Source organism: Engystomops pustulosus, chromosome 5 (assembly GCF_040894005.1).
Source record: "Engystomops pustulosus chromosome 5, aEngPut4.maternal, whole genome shotgun sequence".
NCBI classification, from domain to species: Eukaryota; Metazoa; Chordata; class Amphibia; order Anura; family Leptodactylidae; genus Engystomops; species Engystomops pustulosus.
Window position 1 is genome coordinate 103,029,235 of NC_092415.1, and position 20,742 is coordinate 103,049,976.

At 44.0% G+C, this 20,742-nt stretch overlaps 1 long non-coding RNA gene across 1 annotated transcript; it reads right to left on the reverse strand.

Moving 5' to 3' along the window:
- Positions 1-432: 432 nt before the first annotated feature.
- Positions 433-18,982, reverse strand: LOC140134093 (uncharacterized). The gene is made up of 2 exons (XR_011856082.1): positions 18,899-18,982; positions 433-633 (listed from the first exon to the last, which is right to left on the reverse strand). It is a non-coding gene; the product is annotated as an uncharacterized lncRNA (long non-coding RNA).
- Positions 18,983-20,742: the final 1,760 nt, after the last annotated feature.

Genomic DNA, 20,742 nt, shown 5'->3' on the forward strand with positions numbered 1-20,742 from the left:
TGATTGTGATTGTGTAAACATGTGTGTACAAATATGTATGTGTATAAATATGTATAAATGTGTATTTTTAAGGCAAATGGGGCCCCATTCAAAGATCTGATTTAGGAGCACTGCAACAGACACTCCTTAAAACTCTGGTATGGTTGCAAAATGCCCCTAAAAAGTCCCAAAAAACAACCTGCAAAAAGAATAGAAAAGAATGATCAAAATAAAGATACATGTTCCCCATAAAAAGAAAAATACATAAAACAATGTGCAAGATACTTTATCAACCTGGATAAATGACCTGAAAACTGCTGTTGTGAATGTGAAAATACACCAAATACCCAGTAAAAAGCCATTTATATACCATGCACACATCGTAACATATATTTGGCTTAAGACAACGCACCTAACACAAAGACTACAAATCATTGGGCAGCAAATAAACAATTTTCTCACACAAATGTTTATTTGATTAGATTTTTTTCAATGCAAGTCCTCTGAAGTGTAAAGATTTCCCTTTCATTGAAACCTGTAGCTAATTGGGCTGGAAGGCGTCCAGCCTCTGCTTGCTTTTATCTTTAAATTCACATTAATTGCTTTGGCAACTCATGGTGTTATGGATGTAAGCGCTGCACAGCTTCCCAGAACCTGAAAGGAGATGTGTAACTGATTAAAAGAAAAAAGGTCTCTGAAAAGTTATTAAGGAATTACAACATAAAGGTACTCAAGGAATGATCACTGATTGCAAGTTGGAATTGGTGCTTTTAATTTAAAACAAGTGTTCTTGTTTCTTATGGTCTATATGATAATGTATTCTCTATTATACATTTATTTATGCTTATGCTTCCATGATGAGTTTATTTTATGTTCCATATGTACAATATTTTTTCAGAAATGGTTGTCGTAGTAAGAGCACCATGAATCTGCAGACTGGGTCATTGGTGGAGAATTGATTAATAATTTCCTTACCAGCTATTTGTCATTATTCCTTTTCCACTTTTTACTCTCCAGAACCTATACCGTTTTTATTTTTCCATTTACAGAGATATATATAAGGGCTTATTATCCACAACTTCTATTAATCCCTACAGTTCATTTGAACATTGTAAAGTGCAACTTGCAGTTCATTGTCAATGTGACCACTACATGAGAATGCTAGTATACTATATAGAACTTTTAGATAAACATAAAAGTATTTGATCTATATTTCTATAGAATCTAATATTTAAATACTAAGCATTAGATTTCGGAAAACCCCTTTAGGGAGTAAATGTGGCACTTTCAGACCAGTTACATATTTGTAAGCTGTGTATAAATGTATGCAAATTATGCATTTTCAATATTTGAATTTTTCATTTTTGGAATTAACTGTCTTTTAATGAGTAACAGTACTCGTACATGGTAGTAAACACTTTCCATATTCCTGTAAATACTGAGTCTGAAGAGTATACTGATTTCATTAATAACATAACATGAGCCGTTTATTGCCAGACAATTTAATTGAACTCAGTCTTTGCAATACAACATTGTTCTTTTTAAATAAGAACAGTGCCAGTAAAAACACAACTCATAACAGATGCAATTTTAAACTAAAAGCCGTGGGAGGAACTGTTGTGTAAAAATAGCTATAGACTTGCTACATTTTCCAAATATAAATGTCTGTAGTCTGAGGTGCAATTTATTTGCAAAACTTTCCATATGAGGAATAAGACAATATTAACTTTTAATGAGTCAGAAAAACTTAGCAATTTTAATAGATATTAATGTAATACTTTCTTTCAGAAGAACAAAATCTTTATTAAAGGCATGCTCTTGAAAAGATCAACCAGACCCAGTTTCAAAGTAATCTTAGTTTATCCTGCTGCTGAAACATCAGTGATCATCAGATTTGGAGAAGCCTATGCAACACCCCTGCCAATACAAGGCAGAGGGGTTGTTGCGGATACGTCCCAATATGTAGCTTGCAACCTGTGTGGAGTCTGATCAACCCCACAGCAGGTCACTACACAACACGGGGAACACTGCAACGGTAGATCCTGCCTGGTAAGGCAGGAGTTAATTGTTTAATGTGATGTCATTCCATCAGCCAATCACACCTGTTATAATATTGTATTGTAAGCTGGGATGCAATTGCAGGAGTAACCACCACCTGAGCAGTGGGAGTAATAAAACCCCTGTCAGGAAAGTTCAAGAAATCAGAAGAAGACTGGAGTTAATCCAGTCAGAGCAGTCAGATCAGAAGACTGACAAGTGTCAGGTTAGTCTGACAAGAACAGTTAGTCTCTGAGAGATACTGTGAGGGAACATAATCCATTTTTATATTCTGTTCTTCTATCATGTATCTATACAAAGATCTTTGGCTCTATTGATCATTTTACACTGATAGCTCCTCTTGAGGGCTATTGGAATGTGGGCATGGTCAATAGGTTCCTTTGTCTCAAGAACCTATAAAAACTGTCTGCAACCTAAATAAACGGGAATTCTCTCAAACATGTGAAGGTCTGAGTGATTCACTGAGCAGCTCGTACTATACAATGATTTGGAACCACACATCACATCGAGATATGGGGATATTTCCCTGACAAAACATGGCGCTCGAACAGTGACCTGGGTTTGCATGACGCCTACCGGACAACTCAGGGATCATCCTTTCAGGACAGACAGACCATGCAGCTGCACAAAAAGGTAAGAAGCTTTTTCTTACAAAATTGCTCTGTCGCTCCTTGATTAGATTGTTCCACGTCCGGTGAGTTGCATGCCTATATTGCCCAGTCCAAAGAATCTTGTTAGTTTATTTGAAAACTCCATGTGATGTGTGGTAGTGTATATGGGTATTGTGTGAGTTTGAACATGTGTGTTTGATAGCGCTATTGTGATACTGTACTGTACTGGTTTTAAGAACGTTACATCCAGGAATTGCCCCTACCTAAAGAGTCTCCTAGACGAGCTACTTTTTGGAACGTAATTCGCTTGAGACAAAGTAGACTGAGTTTGGACAGTCGGACTTTATAAATTTATTTTGTGTGGTAGGTTCCAGAGCTGCTTCATGGAAGGGGACTGCAGTCATTTCTTGACGGGCAAACGGTTTAAAAAAAAAAAAAAAAAGAAAAAAAAATTTTTTTAGAATTAGAAGTGGTTAAAACTGCCCTAAGAAAGAGTGAGGGACTGCGAGTGTGTTCCGGCACTAGAGATATAATATAGAAAATTATGGGGAAAAAAAATAATTTGCTAGGTAGGATGAGAGGCAATTCAGAGGGAAAACCAGACGTACGGATCTTGAATGATAAAAAAAAAAAAAAAAGAGGCTGTAGAAGTATGAGAATGTTGGAAAAGGAAAAGTATGCCAAAAGATGGTTGTTTGTATGTTGGTAAATGGAAAGGTTCTTAAAAGAACAAAGGCTGGTTGCATGATAATGATATGATGGAAATTGCAAGTGGATAGAAGAAAGTTACAGAGGAAGTGACCAGAGGAGGTTATAAAGAAACAGCCATAGGAAATTGTGTGTTGTATGAGTGTTATGACGATGACGGACAAAAACGTTGGACAGACAAAGACAACATTCAGGAAAAGTTCTGCCTCCACCCTAAAATGGTGGATGAATTGATGTATGGAAACAAAGAAACAGACTGGCGGAGACATGTGCATGCAATGTGGCACCTAGACCCAACCCCCACACTGGAATATATCCGGTCAAGACTAGATTTGAAAAAGTGCGGGCTCCAACAGGACAAAGAAGTAGCGTTCAGATGTTTGTCCTGTAGGGGGCAGATGTTTCTCACTTTGATATACTTTAGTAGACCAGTGGTATGGGTAATGATGCATTGCCTAAAGATCTTTGGATTTGCATCTCACAGTCCGCTCAGCTGTATTTAGCTGTATTGCTGTAACTTTAGAAGACAACTAAGATATAGTACCCAGGGAATAAATGTAGGAGACTGTGCCTGCTTATCTAAGACTCACCTCTCAGAACTACAAAGTCCAAAAACCCGGGTAGTAACATATTTGTTACGGATTTTGGTCTTCTGTGGGGAGAGCTCCTGGACGGTTGTGCAGTCCCAATTGGATTCCCTGAGCTGACCCTTGCCAGATACTGTAGATGTTCTATGAGTTTATTCCTTTATACAGTCCTGCAGATTATGGCAAATATATAAATATGTGTTTTGTCTATATCATGTATAGTGCTAGTGGTATTTCATCAGTTACCAGATGTGAGGAAAGCACAGCACACAATTGTGGACATTGTTCATTGTAGGCTTGGACCTGAGAAATCTTGTGATTTATGTTTAATAACATCAGAAATGTAGTGTAAAACTTTATAATACACCAAAAGTTTGAAGGGTGTGGTCAAAAGTTTTTGCAATTTGTGTAGGATGATACAGTGATCTTAGATGTTACAATGGTGTGTTAGATTCCTTCTTTGCTCTCTTGGTATGCTGGGACATGTAGTACTACAGACACCACAGGGAGAAGGAGGGGGCTGCCTCCCCCCTTGTCTCAGTGAACACAGGAGGGGGGGAGGGGAGGGGGAGCACATGTTGGAATGTTAAAAGAAGAAAGGAACAATGAGAATGTGTGTTCATGATAACCCTCATGGCCCATGGCAGATTTTGGGATTGATTCAGTGCAACATCTGTAATTTTATTGTTTTAACCAGGAGTAAAAGCTCCCTATGATCCCATACTATTAGTCCTATTCAGTAGCTATGACTGAGATTATTATTAGGAGCTTTTTAGGCAGAAGTTATAACACACCTAGAAGCCTCCTACGTCACTGTCTCTAGTGATGCTTCTGCTCAGTATGTGCCCCTAGTATGTGCCCCTAGTATGTGCCCCCAAGCATGTGCCACTAGTATGTGCCCCCAGGATGACTGCATAGTTTTATAATTATACATCATTGATACATCGGCATTGGTCCCAAAAACTGTGTTTTTCTGGAGTATATTGTTCACTTTCTATTGTTCTCATTTAAGTTTAAGCCAAGCACCTCAGAGGAGAGGACACAGGCCGGAAGCTCTGCTGATCGTGTGTCACATGACAACCTGGATCCTTCTTGGTTTTGTATCCTACTGCTGCCTGTGTATAAAAAGCTTCTGTAGTAGTTTTGGACTATCCTGTTACTATAATTTCACCTCTTCATGACTAGAAACCTTGGTTATAATGTGCCCTCTTTATTACATTGAATCCAGCTCCACTACTTTCGCTAGATTCAAAGGGGGGAGACATGAGGTAGACAGGTTGTATTTAAAATTTTCTATTAACTTAATGATAAATGAACCAGTTACCTTTTTGTAATGTCAAAACTGAATATATCATTAATCTGCATTTTGAGTATTTTGTAGATGGCTTTAGAAACCAGGAATGAGGTTAATTCTACATCAGATGTGCAGTGGTCACACAACATGAGGTAACAGCAGCAGAACCACTCCTAACCTACCTGTCTGTACAGGAGGCGGAGGTGAAGGCACTGATGGAGGGGTGTAAAGTGGCAGAGGGTAAGAATGTGAGTCTTTTGGGATTCCTTATGATTTCTAACCTCATATAGTAAGTTTATCAACAACTATGAGACTTTGAAATAGCTGATAGAGGCCTTAGTGGTACATAAAGGTCCATAATAGAAGGTAAAACCTATACAGCTATAACACATGAAGTGACCATACTGGTTACTAGAAAGCCTAGGGGAAAGGAGCCTGGATCAGTACAGTCCGTGACCCTCGCTGGCCCAGTAGGGTTATCTATACTCCTGTCTTTATAGAAACAGGCTTCACAGGTGAGGAAGCAAGACTGGAGTAACTGGGACCCCATGGATGGAGGGTGGACTATGGCAAAAAGGTGACAAGCAATGTCTGCCAAGGGCCCTTTACCCTATGATGGTTCAGTGCACCCACCGGGTGAGACACCAGTCTAACACTCTATATGCTCCGTGGTGGATAACTATTGAGTATCACTTACATTCACTTTTGCTACTGTCCAATTACACAAGTATGTTTATATATACCTAGTACAATGTAGGGAGAGTAGTGAAGACCCTCATATATACACTCCGAAGCCGCTCTACCCCTTCCAGAGGTTGCAGATTGGCTAAGTACAGCTACCAAAGGTAAGTAGCTCTGAACATGTACTTATGTGTGTGTGGACCTCTTTTCTGGGTAATCTGAACCCTATCCTGTAACTAAAGCAACTGTAAAGACCACAGCCAGGGATTGAGGGATATGTTAGTCCACTTATTCTAGAGACTAAAGTAATAATCCCTATTGGGGCAGTAATATAGTTGACGAGAGCTCTAGGGATTAAAAAGTCTTTTCACCTACTGAGGTTGTTTTTAGAATTGCCCCATGGATGAACATATACTTCCCTAAGGTTGTTCAGAGGTGTCATAGAGAACTGGTGGATGTCCAAAAACCTGCAGATACATTTTTTTTCTTAGGTGCATAACCAAGTATCTGTTTCAGTTCCAGAACCTAAAGTATCTAGAGCAGATGACCTGCACCCAGGTGATGAGATGGTCCTGATGTGACACCTGAGAGTCTTTTGAAGGGTCATCCCATATACCTGTGACATATCAACGTATAGAAACTACAACGAGACAGCGACAGCTGAAGAAGAATGGTGCTGGACCCAGAGACTACAGAACATGAATCTGTGTAGCTTGATGCTGCTATGGACATTACCACTCCTACTACAGTGTGTGCGCCGTATACCATGTCTAATAGTACTCAGGGGTTGGTAGGGTGACATGTATAAGGATATACACCAATAGGATGTACAGATTCTACCCTTTACAATGGATTTACATGAATTGTGTTGTGATATAATGTTCAGGATGCTCAGGAGGGAAGCAGGTGAAGGGTTAGATAAGTCCTGGATGTGTGATTAGCATATGTCAATGTACCACCTGACCAGTACCTGAAATTATTCACAAAAAGGGAGGAATTGTGAGGGAACATAATCCATTTTTATATTCTGTTCTTCTATCATGTATCTATACAAAGATCTTTGGCTCTATTGATAGAAAAGATCCCTGTGAATAGCACCACCCCCCGAGTACACAGATCATTTTACACTGATAGCTCCTCTTGAGGGCTATTGGAATGTGGGCATGGTCAATAGGTTCCTTTGTCTCAAGAACCTATAAAAACTGTCTGCAACCTAAATAAACGGGAATTCTCTCAAACATGTGAAGGTCTGAGTGATTCACCGAGCAGCTCGTACTATACAATGATTTGGAACCACACATCACATCGAGATATGGGGATATTTCCCTGACAATACCAGAGCAGTTAATCAGAAGACTGACAAGAGTCAGTCAGACAGACTAGTTCAGTTGGTCTCTGAGGGAGACCAGTACAGTGCAGCCAGTAAACCAGATCAGACCAGTCTGACAGGAGTCAGTCAGACAAAGCAGTGAGACAGTAGAGTCAGTGAGGAGTTAGTGAGAGTAAAGGGATATCATCCTACCTTCAAGGGTGATATCTGAAGTAACCCAGGACAAGCTGAAGCTATCTCCCAGCCTGCCCCTGCATCCAGGCTGGTGATCAATCCCTGTGGTTCCCTCTTCAAGTGCATCCCCAGCCTGTTACCATTGTCAAGATTTGTTTGGCATGTTATCCACTGTTCCTGTACAACTGTACAACGTCTGCCTCCGTCTGATCCCTGCTACTACGGCTGTCACCATCACGGGCACCCTATCCACTACACAGGGACTCATACTCCAGACCCCAAAGGATGGCCCCAGGGAGAACTACTACAGCAGCCTCTCCCTCATCATTTCTTGCCAACAACACCTGCTGGAGACCTGCCAGGCTGTAGGACAGCCCTCCGGTCCCCATACCAAGCACCGTGACACTAGCATGCCTAGGCCGCAACCGCCAGCCACTCCTGTATTCCGGGCCCCGGCTGTCTCCAGGCCCCAAGAAGAAAAAGGCTAGGCCCCGATGGGGGATGTTGCACCTACAACAAGTCATCAATATCACATATCAATATAACACAGGATGATCACAGGCAATAATACAGAATTACACATCTCCTATTGCAATTAATATGGTGTCTGTATAATCCAGACAAATCCTGTGTTAAAAGAAATCTGCCATCTAAATCAAGTTTATAATAAACAAAGGAACACTGTTATAGATCCAGACACCCTGACTTTGGTAATATTCAGCTTTTATAATTATGCTAATGAGTCTAATGAGCCCTTTGGGGGTCTTTACCAGAGCCTTTGTGTGATGTAACTTTACAGGCTGTTACACTGTATAGGGGCACTTCCCACTAACACTGTATGAGATTAAAGCATGCAGAGGGAGGGGGAAGGGGAGAGTGAGCAAGGGGAGACTAAGACAGTTTAACAGCATATGATGCAACAGCATGGAGAAGCTCCAGTATCACCCCCCCAGAGCCCTTTAAGCTCATTAGCATAATTATAAAAGTTGATTTTAGACGAAAGAAGGCCATGGATAATAAATATAAGATTAACACAATCACAGTGCCTGGATCTATGAGCAAATGGGCCCTGATTATAATGGTAGATTTTCTTTAAAGCGTTCTAGCTATCTTCAGACTCAAGTCCAACCTATGGACTGTGGACTGGTGAATAAAATATGGGGCGGTTTTTCGGAATCCGTCGGGTTTTCGTTCGGCCACGCCCCCGATTTCCATCGCGTGCATGCTGGCGCGGATGCGCCACAATATACAATCGAGTGCGCCAAAATCCCGATGCAATTCAGGAAAAATCGGCGCTAATCGTAAATATTCGGGTAACATGTCGGGAAAACATGAATCGGGCCCTTAATAAATGACCCCCACTGTCTTTAATCTTTGATGAGTTTTAAAATGTCAGATATTCACCTCATCTACATCACATACAGAATTACAATAAAAAAAATAACACCTCTTTAAAATAAAAAAAAAAATATTATTACAAATGCTACTAAAAACAGATGTCACAGCTCCAATCTATACTCAAAATATCTAGAAAACTCTTCATAAATCTCAATAGGTCAGCTGTAAGCTATTGCTTCCTATGGCAATTAGGTTTTTGCAAAAAATACCGGTAAATGCTGTTCAGTTAAGTTAGCAGCCCCCATTATAATGGATATAAGATTAAATAGAAAAACTTCTTAAAGAAACCTCCTGAAATAATGATGATAATTTTAAAAAAGTACCCCAGTCCAGAAAAGTAGGCTGATATCCATGATCCTTTTAGCTTAGAAAAGTCCTCAAAACACTGTAATCCAAAGCAAACTATTCTGGAATAAAAGAAACATTAGATAGGAAATGTATCCCATAGTTATGACACATTACCTATAACTTGTCTACAGTCAATCTAAACACCATCACAAAAAATTAAGAGTTTAATACATACTATACAGATTTCAATTTCAGTTTTCTCCACAACCAGAAGATGTTATAATTAGAGATGAGCGAACAAACTCGTCCGAGCTTGATGCTCGTTCGAGCATTAGCGTACTGGTAACTGCTCGTTGCTCGGACGAATACTTCGCCAGCTCGAGAAAATGGCATCTCCCGCCGTTTTGATTTTTGGCGGCCAGAAACAGAGCCAATCAGAAGCCAGGAGACTCTGCACTCCACCCAGCATGACGTGGTACCTTTACACGTCGATAGCAGTGGTTGGCTGGCCTGATCAGGTGACCCTGGAATAGACTAGCCCCTGCCCGCGCTGCTCGCATTATTCTCTGTCTGGATGCCATTAGGGAGAGTGCTGCTGCTGCTGCAGGGATAGCGTTAGGCTGTTAAATTAGCTTACTGTTAGGCAGGAGTGAGTCTACAAGAACCCAACAGCCCTTGTTAGGGCTAGAATAGCGTTATATATATATTTTTTTTGTTTGCTTGTGGCTGGGGTTGCTGGCACTAGTAGTGCAGCTAGTACCATATTGTGAGGAATTTGCAGGGAGACTTGGGAACGTTCTATTTAGCTCTTAGTGACACACATATCCATCTCAAACACCTAAGTGGGACAAAACTTAAAGTGACTTAAAATCCAGTTGTTGTGTGCTGTTAGAAACTAGGCATACAAGAACCCAACAGACTTTCTTAGGCCTACAATAGCGTTATATATATATATATATATATATATATACACACTCACCGGCCACTTTATTAGGTACACCTGTCCAACTGCTCGTTAACACTTAATTTCTAATCAGCCAATCACATGGCGGCAACTTAGGCATGTAGACGTGGTCAAGACAATCTCCTGCAGTTCAAACCAAGCATCAGTATGGGGAAGAAAGGTGATTTGAGTGCCTTTGAACGTGGCATGGTTGTTGGTGCCAGAAGGGCTGGTCTGAGTATTTCAGAAACTGCTGATCTACTGGGATTTTCACGCACAATCATCTCTAGGGTTTACAGAGAATGGTCCGAAAAAGAAAAAACATCCAGTGAGCGGCAGTTCTGTTGGCGGAAATGCCTTGTTGATGCAAGAGGTCAGAGGAGAATGGGCAGACTGGTTCGAGCTGATAGAAAGGCAACAGTGACTCAAATCGCTACCCGTTACAACCAAGGTAGGCAGAAGAGCATCTCTGAACACACAGTGCGTCGAACTTTGAGGCAGATGGGCTACAGCAGCAGAAGACCACACCGGGTGCCACTCCTTTCAGCTAAGAACAGGAAACTGAGGCTACAATTTGCACAAGCTCATCGAAATTGGACAGTAGAAGATTGAGAAAACGTTGCCTGGTCTGATGAGTCTCGATTTCTGCTGCGACATTCGGATGGTAGGGTCAGAATTTGGCGTCAACAACATGAAAGCATGGATCCATCCTGCCTTGTATCAACAGTTCAGGATGGTGGTGGTGGTGTCATGGTGTGGGGAATATTTTCTTGGCACACTTTGGGCCCCTTGGTACCAATTGAGCATTGTTGCAACGCCACAGCCTACTTGAGTATTGTTGCTGACCATGTCCATCCCTTTATGACCACAATGTACCCAACATCTGATGGCTACTTTCAGCAGGATAATGCGCCATGTCATAAAGCTGGAATCATCTCAGACTGGTTTCTTGAACATGACAATGAGTTCACTGTACTCAAATGGCCTCCACAGTCACCAGATCTCAATCCAATAGAGCATCTTTGGGATGTGGTGGAACAGGAGATTCGCATCATGGATGTGCAGCCGACAAATCTGCGGCAACTGTGTGATGCCAGCAAAATCTCTGAGGAATGCTTCCAGCACCTTGTTGAATCTATGCCATGTAGAATTGAGGCAGTTCTGAAGGCAAAAGGGGGTCCAACCCGTTGCTAGCATGGTGTACCTAATAAAGTGGCCGGTGAGTGTATATATATATATATATATATATATATATTTTTTTTTTTTTTTCTTTTCTTATTTGCTTGTGGCTGGCCTTGCTGGCACTAGTAGTGCAGCTAGTACTATATTGTGAGGAATTTGCAGAGAGACTTGGGAACGTTCTATTTAGCTCTTAGTGACACACACATCTCAAACACCTAAGTGGGACAATTTATTAGGGGTTTGATTGAATTAGGCACAGTCTGACGATTTTTTTTTTTACTTTTATTTTTTTTTATAACTCAAAGTTATCAGGCACAGCACAAAATCCAGTTGTGTGCTGTCAGTGTAGGTTAGAAACTAGTCATAGCAATAGGATAGCATTGTTTTGTAAAAAAAAAAAAAAAAAATCCCCAAAAATTTACAGTTTACACCTTAATTTTGAAAATGTTGAACCCAAGGGCTAGGGGTAGAGGACGAGGGCATGGACGTGGGCGTCCAACTACTGCAGGGGTCAGAGGCCGTGGTCCTGGGTGGGGTGAGACACCACCTGCTGATGAGGGAGCAGGGAAACGCTGCAGAGCTACACTCCCTAGGTTCATGTCTCAAGTTACTGGGACTCGTGTTAGAACACTGTTGAGGCCAGAACAATGCGAACAGGTGATGTCATGGATTGCGGACAATGCTTCTAGCCATTTGTCCACCAGTCAGTCTACCAAGAGTCCACCCATGTCACCGAAATCAGCACTCCTCCAGCTCCTCCACCTCAGCCTCCTTCCCCCCAGTCTGCCCCCTCCCAGGAAAATTTGGCATTTGAACCGGCGTACTCTGAGGAACTGTTTTCTGGACCCTTCCCAGAGTCACAAACCAGCTCTTTTCCGATGCCCAGGTTTTCCACCGGTCGCAGTCTTTGGGTGATGATGACATTGTTGAAGCAGTGGAAGAAGTGTGTAAAGAGGTGTTGGACGATGAGGAGACACGGTTGTCAGACAGTGGTGAAGTTGTTGTCAGGGCAGGAAGTCTGGAGGTTCTTTAAAGAAACACCGGATGACCGACAGACACCAAAATCAGCAGGGGTTCCACCACTACTAGCTTAACTACCACCAGTATGCGCAGGCATATGAATGCTAAACACCCCACTCAATGGCACTAAGCCCGTTCACCTCCGGCCGGGCACACCACTGCTCCTTCCCCTGTGTCAACTACTGCCTCTGCTAGTCAGCCCCCTGCCCAGGACCCCGGCCCAAACACCTCCCATGCGAAAACCACATTTTCGCGTCCACGATCCTCCACAGCATCCACCAATGTCTTCATGCGAGGCGTTCAGCTCTCCATACCCCAGACGCTGGAGCGCAAAAGGAAGTATAGTGCAACCCACCCACACGCCCAAGCCCTCAACGTCCACATCTCCAGATTACTTAGCCTGGAGATGCTGCCCTATAGGCTGGTAGAGACCGATGCCTTTCGCAACCTCATGGCGTCGACCACCCCTCGGTATTCGGTCCCCAGCCGCCACTACTTTTCCCGATGTGCCGTCCCAGCCCTGCACCAGCACGTGTCAGAGAACATCATCCGTGCCCTGACCAACGCCATTTATGACAAGGTCCACCTGACCACGAACACGTGGACGAGTGCTGCCGAGCCTGGCAACTATATATCGCTGACGGCACATTGGGTTAACTTGGTGGAGGCTGGGACCGAGTCTGACCCTGGGGCTGGTCATATACTGCCGACGCCAAGGATTGCGGTCCAGGTCTCTCAGGCCTACTATGCCTCCTCCTCCTCCCACCCCTCCTCCACCTCCTCCTCCGAATTACCATCCGTGGGCATGAAGCCATCAGTCTAGGCACAGCAGAAGTGCCGTCGCTAAGCGACAGCAGGCGGTGCTCAAACTGCTGAGCCTAGGCGACAACGGCCGTAACCTGGTGGAGGCTCTGCAACTCTGCAGACTGACACATGTGCCATGCCTGGCCCATGTATTAAATCTCATAGTTTAGCATTTCCTCAAGACATACCCCAATCTGTCTGATTTGCTCACGAAGGTGCGCCGCATCTGTGCGCATTTCAGGAAGTCCAGCACAGATGCTGCCACTCTCAGGGCAGCGCAGCGCCGCCTCCAACTGCACGCTCACCGACTGTTGTGCGACGTGCCCACGAGGTGGAATTCAACATTAACCATGTTATCCAGAGTTTACCAGTAGCGCAGAGCGATTGTAGACTGCCAGATGATGTCAACTTCCACCAGAACTGGTAGTCAGGTCAGTCAGCTTCCTCAAGTCTACAATGAGGAGTGGAGTGACAGCGCTGACAGGCTGACACTTTTCAAGATTAATAAAGTCTGGATTTCTCAGGATTTCCATTCTCCACCAGGTGAAGGAAGCTCAACCTGAATAATTAATTTTTTTCCTTCTTCTCCTCCTCTTTGTACACTAAAGCAGAGGAAACTGGCTATTTTTTGCCAGGGCCAACTGACTATAGATATAGTACTCTATGTATTTTATTTTTCTGGAGGACCACCTACCCGGTCCTCTGTTTAAAACAATTTTTGGGAGTGCCACATACAGGCACTCAATCTATTTAATTTTTCTGGAGGACCACCTACCTGCTCCTCTGGTTTGAAAACTTTTTTGGACTGCCACATACAGGCACTATCCAAATTTAATTGTCTCCATAGCAGCCTCCACACATCGTCTTTTTAGCTGCCTCCACACGTTGTCTCCATTGCTACCTCCACACGTCATCTCCATAGCTGCCTCCAAAAGTTGTCCATAAAGCTGCCTACATACATCATCCCCTTATCAAATGAGCTGTGTTAGGCAGAATTTTGGGTTGTTTTCATGGCTTCCACATCAAACTTGTTAACTTTGTCGCCACCCTGCTGTGTTTTCCACAAAATATACTGGCAAACTTTTATCATTTACCGATATTATTTCAGCGCTTCTTGCGCATCTGTTTACATTCCCCTCACCCGCCATAACCCAAACTTATAAGAACACTACTACACTTGATCTTAAACAAAAGGTTCTTAGAAGCGCTGTTTGGGGAGGAGCCGAGAGACAGGGGCTTGGACAGGCGAAAGCTCGCCTGCCAGCGGACCACCAGCTCCATCCCAAGATCCAACTAACATAGTTTTAACTGCAGCACCTTTAATCTACTACTACTTTACTGCCTCCATACATCATCCCCTTATCAAACGAGCTGTGTCAGGCAGAATTTTCGGGTGTTTCACCAGATACATAATGGAACTCGGCCCATCTGTCGCCGCCATGCTGGAGACCTGAAGTTTCAATCATAGCAGCGCAATATGGATGCCCCATACTGTCGCTCTTAATCATGGAACCATTTACGAAAAAAAACAATTAAAAATAGAACCGCTATGCTATTCCATTATTCCTAGGTGAAATATTCAAACGACCCCGCCTGCTTTGAAAATTATAATTTTTTCAAAGTAAACGCTTCTGGCTCCCAGGCCCAATTTGGGTGGGGAGGAGCCGAGAGACAGGGGCTTGGACAGGCGAAAGCTCGCCTGGCAGCGGACCGCCAGCTCCATCCCAAGATTAGGCAGCCTCAGAGGCATCCATGCATGCTGCCCCTGCTGTTTCCTGTCCATTTTGCCTCCACGATCCTCCACAGCGTCCACCAATGTCTCCATGCGCAACTTTCAACTCTCTATACCCCAGATGCTGGAGCACGAGAGGATATACAGCTCATCATCCCCTTATCAAACGAGCTGTGTCAGGCGGAATTTTCAGGTGTTTCACCAGATACATAATGGAACTCGGCCCATCTGTCGCCGCCATGCTGGAGACCTGAAGTTGCAATCATAGCAGCGCAATATGGATGCCCCATACTGTCGCTCTTAATCATGGAACCATTTACGAAAAAACAATTAAAAATAGAACCGCTATGCTATTCCATTATTCCTAGGTGAAATATTCAAACGACCCCGCCTGCTTTGAAAATTATAATTTTTTCAAAGTAAACGCTTCTGGCTCCCAGGCCCAATTTGGGTGGGGAGGAGCCGAGAGAGAGGGGCTTGGACAGGGGAAAGCTCGCCTGGCAGCGGACCGCCAGCTCCATCCCAAGATTAGGCAGCCTCAGAGGCATCCATGCATGCTGCCCCTGCTGTTTCCTGTCCATTTTGCCTCCACGATCCTCCACAGCGTCCACCAATGTCTCCATGCGCAACTTTCAACTCTCTATACCCCAGATGCTGGAGCACGAGAGGATATACAGCTCATCATCCCCTTATCAAACGAGCTGTGTCAGGCGGAATTTTCAGGTGTTTCACCAGATACATAATGGAACTCGGCCCATCTGTCGCCGCCATGCTGGAGACCTGAAGTTGCAATCATAGCAGCGCAATATGGATGCCCCATACTGTCGCTCTTAATCATGGAACCATTTACGAAAAAACAATTAAAAATAGAACCGCTATGCTATTCCATTGTTCCTAGGTGAAATATTCAAACGACCCCGCCTGCTTTGAAAATTATAATTTTTTCAAAGTAAACGCTTCTGGCCCCCAGGCCCATTTTGGGTGGGGAGGAGCCGAGAGACAGGGGCTTGGACAGGTGAAAGCTCGCCTGGCAGGGGACCGCCAGCTCCATCCCAAGATTAGGGAGCCTCAGAGGCATCCATGCATACTGCCCCTGCTGTTTCCTGTCCATTTTGCCTCCACGATCCTCCACAGCGTCCACCAATGTCTCCATGTGCAACTCTCTATACCCCAGACGCTAGAGCACGAGAGGATATACAGCACATCATCCCCTTATCAAACGAGCTGGGTCAGGCAGAATTTTCAGGTGTTTCACCACATACATAATGGAACTCGGCCCATCTGTCGCCGCCATGCTGGAGACCTGAAGTTGCAATAATAGCAGCGCAATATGGATGCCCCATACTGTCGCTCTTAATCATGGAACCATTTACGAAAAAACAATTAAAAATAGAACTGCTATGCTATTCCATTATTCCTAGGTGAAATATTCAAACGACCCCGCCTGCTTTGAAAATTATAATTTTTTCAAAGTAAACGCTTCTGGCCCCCAGGCCCATTTTGGGTGGGGAGGAGCCGAGAGACAGGGGCTTGGACAGGCGAAAGCTCGCCTGGCAGCGGACCGCCAGCTCCATCCCAAGATTAGGCAGCCTCAGAGGCATCCATGCATACTGCCCCTGCTGTTTCCTGTCTATTTTGCCTCCACGATCCTCCACAGCGTCCACCAATGTCTCCATGCGCAACTTTCAACTCTCTAATGGAACTCGGCGCATCTGTCTCCGCCATGCTGGAGACCTGAAGTTTCAATCATAGAAGCAATATGGATGCCCCATACTGTCACTCTTAATCATGGAAGTCGTCTCCATGGCTGCCTCCACATGCCGTCCCCTTATCAAACAAGCTGTGTCAGGCTCATTTTTCGGGTGTTTCACCAGATACGTTATGGAACTTGGTCACTATGTCGCCACCATGCTTTGTTATCGACTAAATATACCGTCAACCTTTTGTTGACATAGGAAATCATTTCAGCGCTTCTTGCTCTCCTCCTTTGGTTCCTCTCTGCCACCCATTGGTTTGAAGCCTGAGTCCATTTAGGGTATGTCGCCATGCCACTCTCTAGCCTGCCGCTGCTGCCGCTGCCTCTGCATGCCGTCCCCTATAGTGTCAGGGTCAATTATTGCATGTTTTAGATGCTATCTAGCCTCATTCGGTCACTCTGTCATGGCCATGCTGTTGCCCATAATTTTGCTATAATGGTGCATTTAAGCAGCCTTAGAGGCATCCATGCATGCTGCCCCTGCTGTTTCCTGTCCATTTCCGTGGTGTTTCCATCCTTTTCTGAGGTTTCCAGGTGTTTGGCCAAGCTTCCCTGTGCAGACCCTTGGTCTCCTTGAAAAATGATCGAGTCTCCCATTGACTTCAATGGGGCTCGTTATTCGAGACGAGCACTCGAGCATCGGGAAAAGTTCATCTCGAATAACGAGCACCCTAGCATTTTAGTGCTCGCTCATCTCTAGTTATAATATAAGGAACACAGACCCTGATACTAAACCCTGATACTGGGCCGCCCCCCCACCCCCCCCCCCCCCAAAAAAAAACTGAGACTGAGATAGCAACTACAAAAACCACAAAAGGAGTTTGGTCTGAACAGGAATTCAGTTCAAGTTCAAAATATTCAAAAGGTAAGGAACCAGTCTAGAAAAACTATCATTGGAAATTAACTGAATGTGATCATAATCCTTTTGGTAAACCAGACCACATGCTTCACCCCAGTTAACAGTTCCTGAGCCACAGCAGACTATAGGAGGATAAGGGTGTAGTGCAATCAACTCATAAACAACAAGCTAAGTTCGTGTTCGCACAAATACTATAAAATGCCTATAAGTCACATATCATGGACCAAGGATGAAATAAATGCAACCGTACTCCCCCCTTCTCTGGACACTCTTTTAATTTACCAGGTTTAGAAGGATTCTGGTGATGGTTTAACCTGAGGAGGCTGCATGAAGTTTTCTGTCAGAAACGCATGTCCTATCCTCAGGGTGATATCCCAGCTAATGAACTAGATACTCCGCAGAGTACTGAATCAAGGATTTTTTCCACTTCAAACTCTAATTCCACCTGAATTACCACTAGAGCTGGAGAAATAAATTTGACAAGGAGGGGAAAAAAACTCTTTAACATTATGGATACGGAAGGCAGTTTTTTAAAGATTAAGAACATTATTAAATGTTATTTTCCACAATGCAACATTGATGCTCTTGGTGGAACAAGGCATTAAATGTGTAGCTAAAAGGGCTTCAACTATAGGGACTAGTGTGTCTCCTAGTCTTTTTAATAGTCAGAAAGAAGAAAATAGAAATTATACTTGGCTTCGTTTTCTAGGAAATCACAAATGTGGACATAGACAGTGCAAGGTGTGTACCTTCATAAAAACTGTATTTACTCGAGTATTAGCCGACCCGAGTATAAGCCCCCTATTTTCCACCAAAACCTGGGAAAACCTATTGGCTCGAGTATAAGCAGAAGATGGGAAATGCATTGGTCACAGCCTCCCAGTAAATAGCCAGCAAGCCCCCAGTAGTATACAGCCAGCCCCCTGTAGTATATAGCCTGCCAGCCCCCTTTAGTATATAGCCAGCCAGCCCCATGTAGAATACAGCCAGCCCCCTGTAGCATACAGCCAGCCTCCTGTAGCATACAGCCAGCCAGCTCCCTTTCGTAGACAGCCAGTCCCCTTTAGTATACAGCCAGCCAGCCCCATTTAGCTTTTATTCAGCCCCTTTTGTAGCCAGCCATCCCCCTTTAGTATACAGCCCGCCCCCTTTAGTGTACAGCCAGCCCGCGCCCTTTCCTAGCCAGCCAGCCACCTTCCTTTAGCAGCCAGCCAGCCCCCTTTAGTAGCCAGCCAGCCCCCTTTAGTATACAGCCAGCCAGCGCCCTTTCGTAGCCAGCCAGCCAGCTTCCTATAGCAGTCAGCCAGCCCCCTTTAGTAGTCAACCAGCCAGCCCCCTTTAGTAGCTAGCCAGTCCCCTTTAGTAGCCAGCCAGCCCCCTTTAGTAGCCGGGCAGCCAGCCCCCTTTAGTAGTCAGCCCCCTTTAGTATCCAGCCCCCTTCACTAGCCAATGAGTCCTCAGTTTGCCCAGCAAAATATAAACTTACATACTCACCTTTGGGCGGTCCTGATGCTCACCGCGGCTCCCATATGCTCCCATCTGCATGGCTCCTCTTCTGTCTTTTCTCTGCTGTAACAGCTGGCAGCAAAGTGGCCATGCGCTCTGCTGGCCAGTGCATACTATGACGTCATCAGAAGCGGCATCATAATGTGTGTCAGTAGAGCGCCGGCTCTGACGGCTGTTGCGGCAGACAGAAGATGGAAGAGGAGCCGCGCCGAGCATCGGGTCGCAGGAAGGTGAGTATGTAAGTTTAGTTTTTTATTGACTTGGTTCTTATTGACATTTTTGTGCTGAAAAACTCGGCTTATACACAAGTATATATGGTATGTAATGTTCTATATGTAGCAAGCAATATGTGTGTCATACAGCTGGACCCCTGAAAATTCGTACTAGGAGACATCTATCTGACATTGGTAAGGTAATGGTTAATGTGTCTGCTGCTTCAAGAAACTTCAGGAAATACCACCAAAGAAAACCAACAGGTTTTCGCTGGATGGCTACTTAAAAAAGTCACTCAACCAATCTGTGGTGGTGACATGAAAAGGAAACTTTTAAATCGTGAATCCTGTTGGGTTTTTGTATTAGGTAGCTACATCCCTAATGGCATAAATAAAAGATTGGATCTTATCCTCCCATATTAAATATTGAATAATAAGTATATGTTTAATGTTCTAATGTTCCAATTGGGGATTGGATCTTGTCTATACATTTTTGACGATACAAGTCTTGCCCTATGTATGGAATTATGGAACTCGTGATTACCGTATTTTCCGGGCCATTAGGCGCACCGGAATATAAGGCGCAACAGTCCGATGCGCCTTATATATGTAATAATTCCATATATAAGGCGCATCGGACAATAAGGCGCAGGGTCGGGGGCGTGGCGGAGGTCCGGGGGCGGAGCGGAGACCCGACGGGACACGACGCCGAGAAGAGACGCGGCGACGCGGGGAAGGTGAGTGGGGAAGGTGAGGGGGAGGTGGAGGAGGGCAGCGGACCATACTTACATAGGTTCCCGCTACCGGAGACAGCAGATCTCCAGCGGGAACTGCAGACCACGCGGCAGAAGTTGTTCCTGCCGCGTGGTCTGCAGTTCCCGCTGGAGATCTGCTGTCTCCGGTAGCGGGGACCTATGTAAGTAGGGTCCGCTGCCCTCATATAGGGCACACCGGACTATAAGGCGCACTTTGGATTTCCAAGGAAATCCAAGGCTTTTAAGTGCGCCTTATAGTCCGGAAAATACGGTATATTATATTATATTATATTATATTATATGTATCTATTTGTGTGGGATATGTTATCAACTAGAGATATATTGAATTAAATTGTTTCTGATGTCTCGATTCGTGTCACCAAGCATTAAATTTCTACTATATCTCTGGCGTATTACATTTTTTGTCTGCATATTATGTACATATCTATTAAAACCTTCATTGTTTGCTTTTCTATGATGGGATTTGTAACTTTGTTTAATATCTCACCATACTTAGTATTTTTACAAGTTTACATGTTTTTATATTACCTTTTTTTGAGTGATGTTGATGGTGGTTGCCAAGGGGCGTTTCTGAGTTTTGGTAACCTTCTTCATTTATGTCACTAACTGGTTTTTCTAAATTCCATCTATTAGATCTATCAGATCATGACTAAGACGCTTTGTGTCGAAATGCATTAATCTTTTGCACATGGCTGTTACATTCCTAATAAAGTAGAATCATTTGATGATCTTCCTGTGACAGTTGAGCATTCTCCTTATTTTCTACTTTTGTGACCTGCAGTTGTGGATGGTTTGCTGCGTGCACCTGAGCTGATACTGAGAGGATTTCAGTCTGGACTGTCTG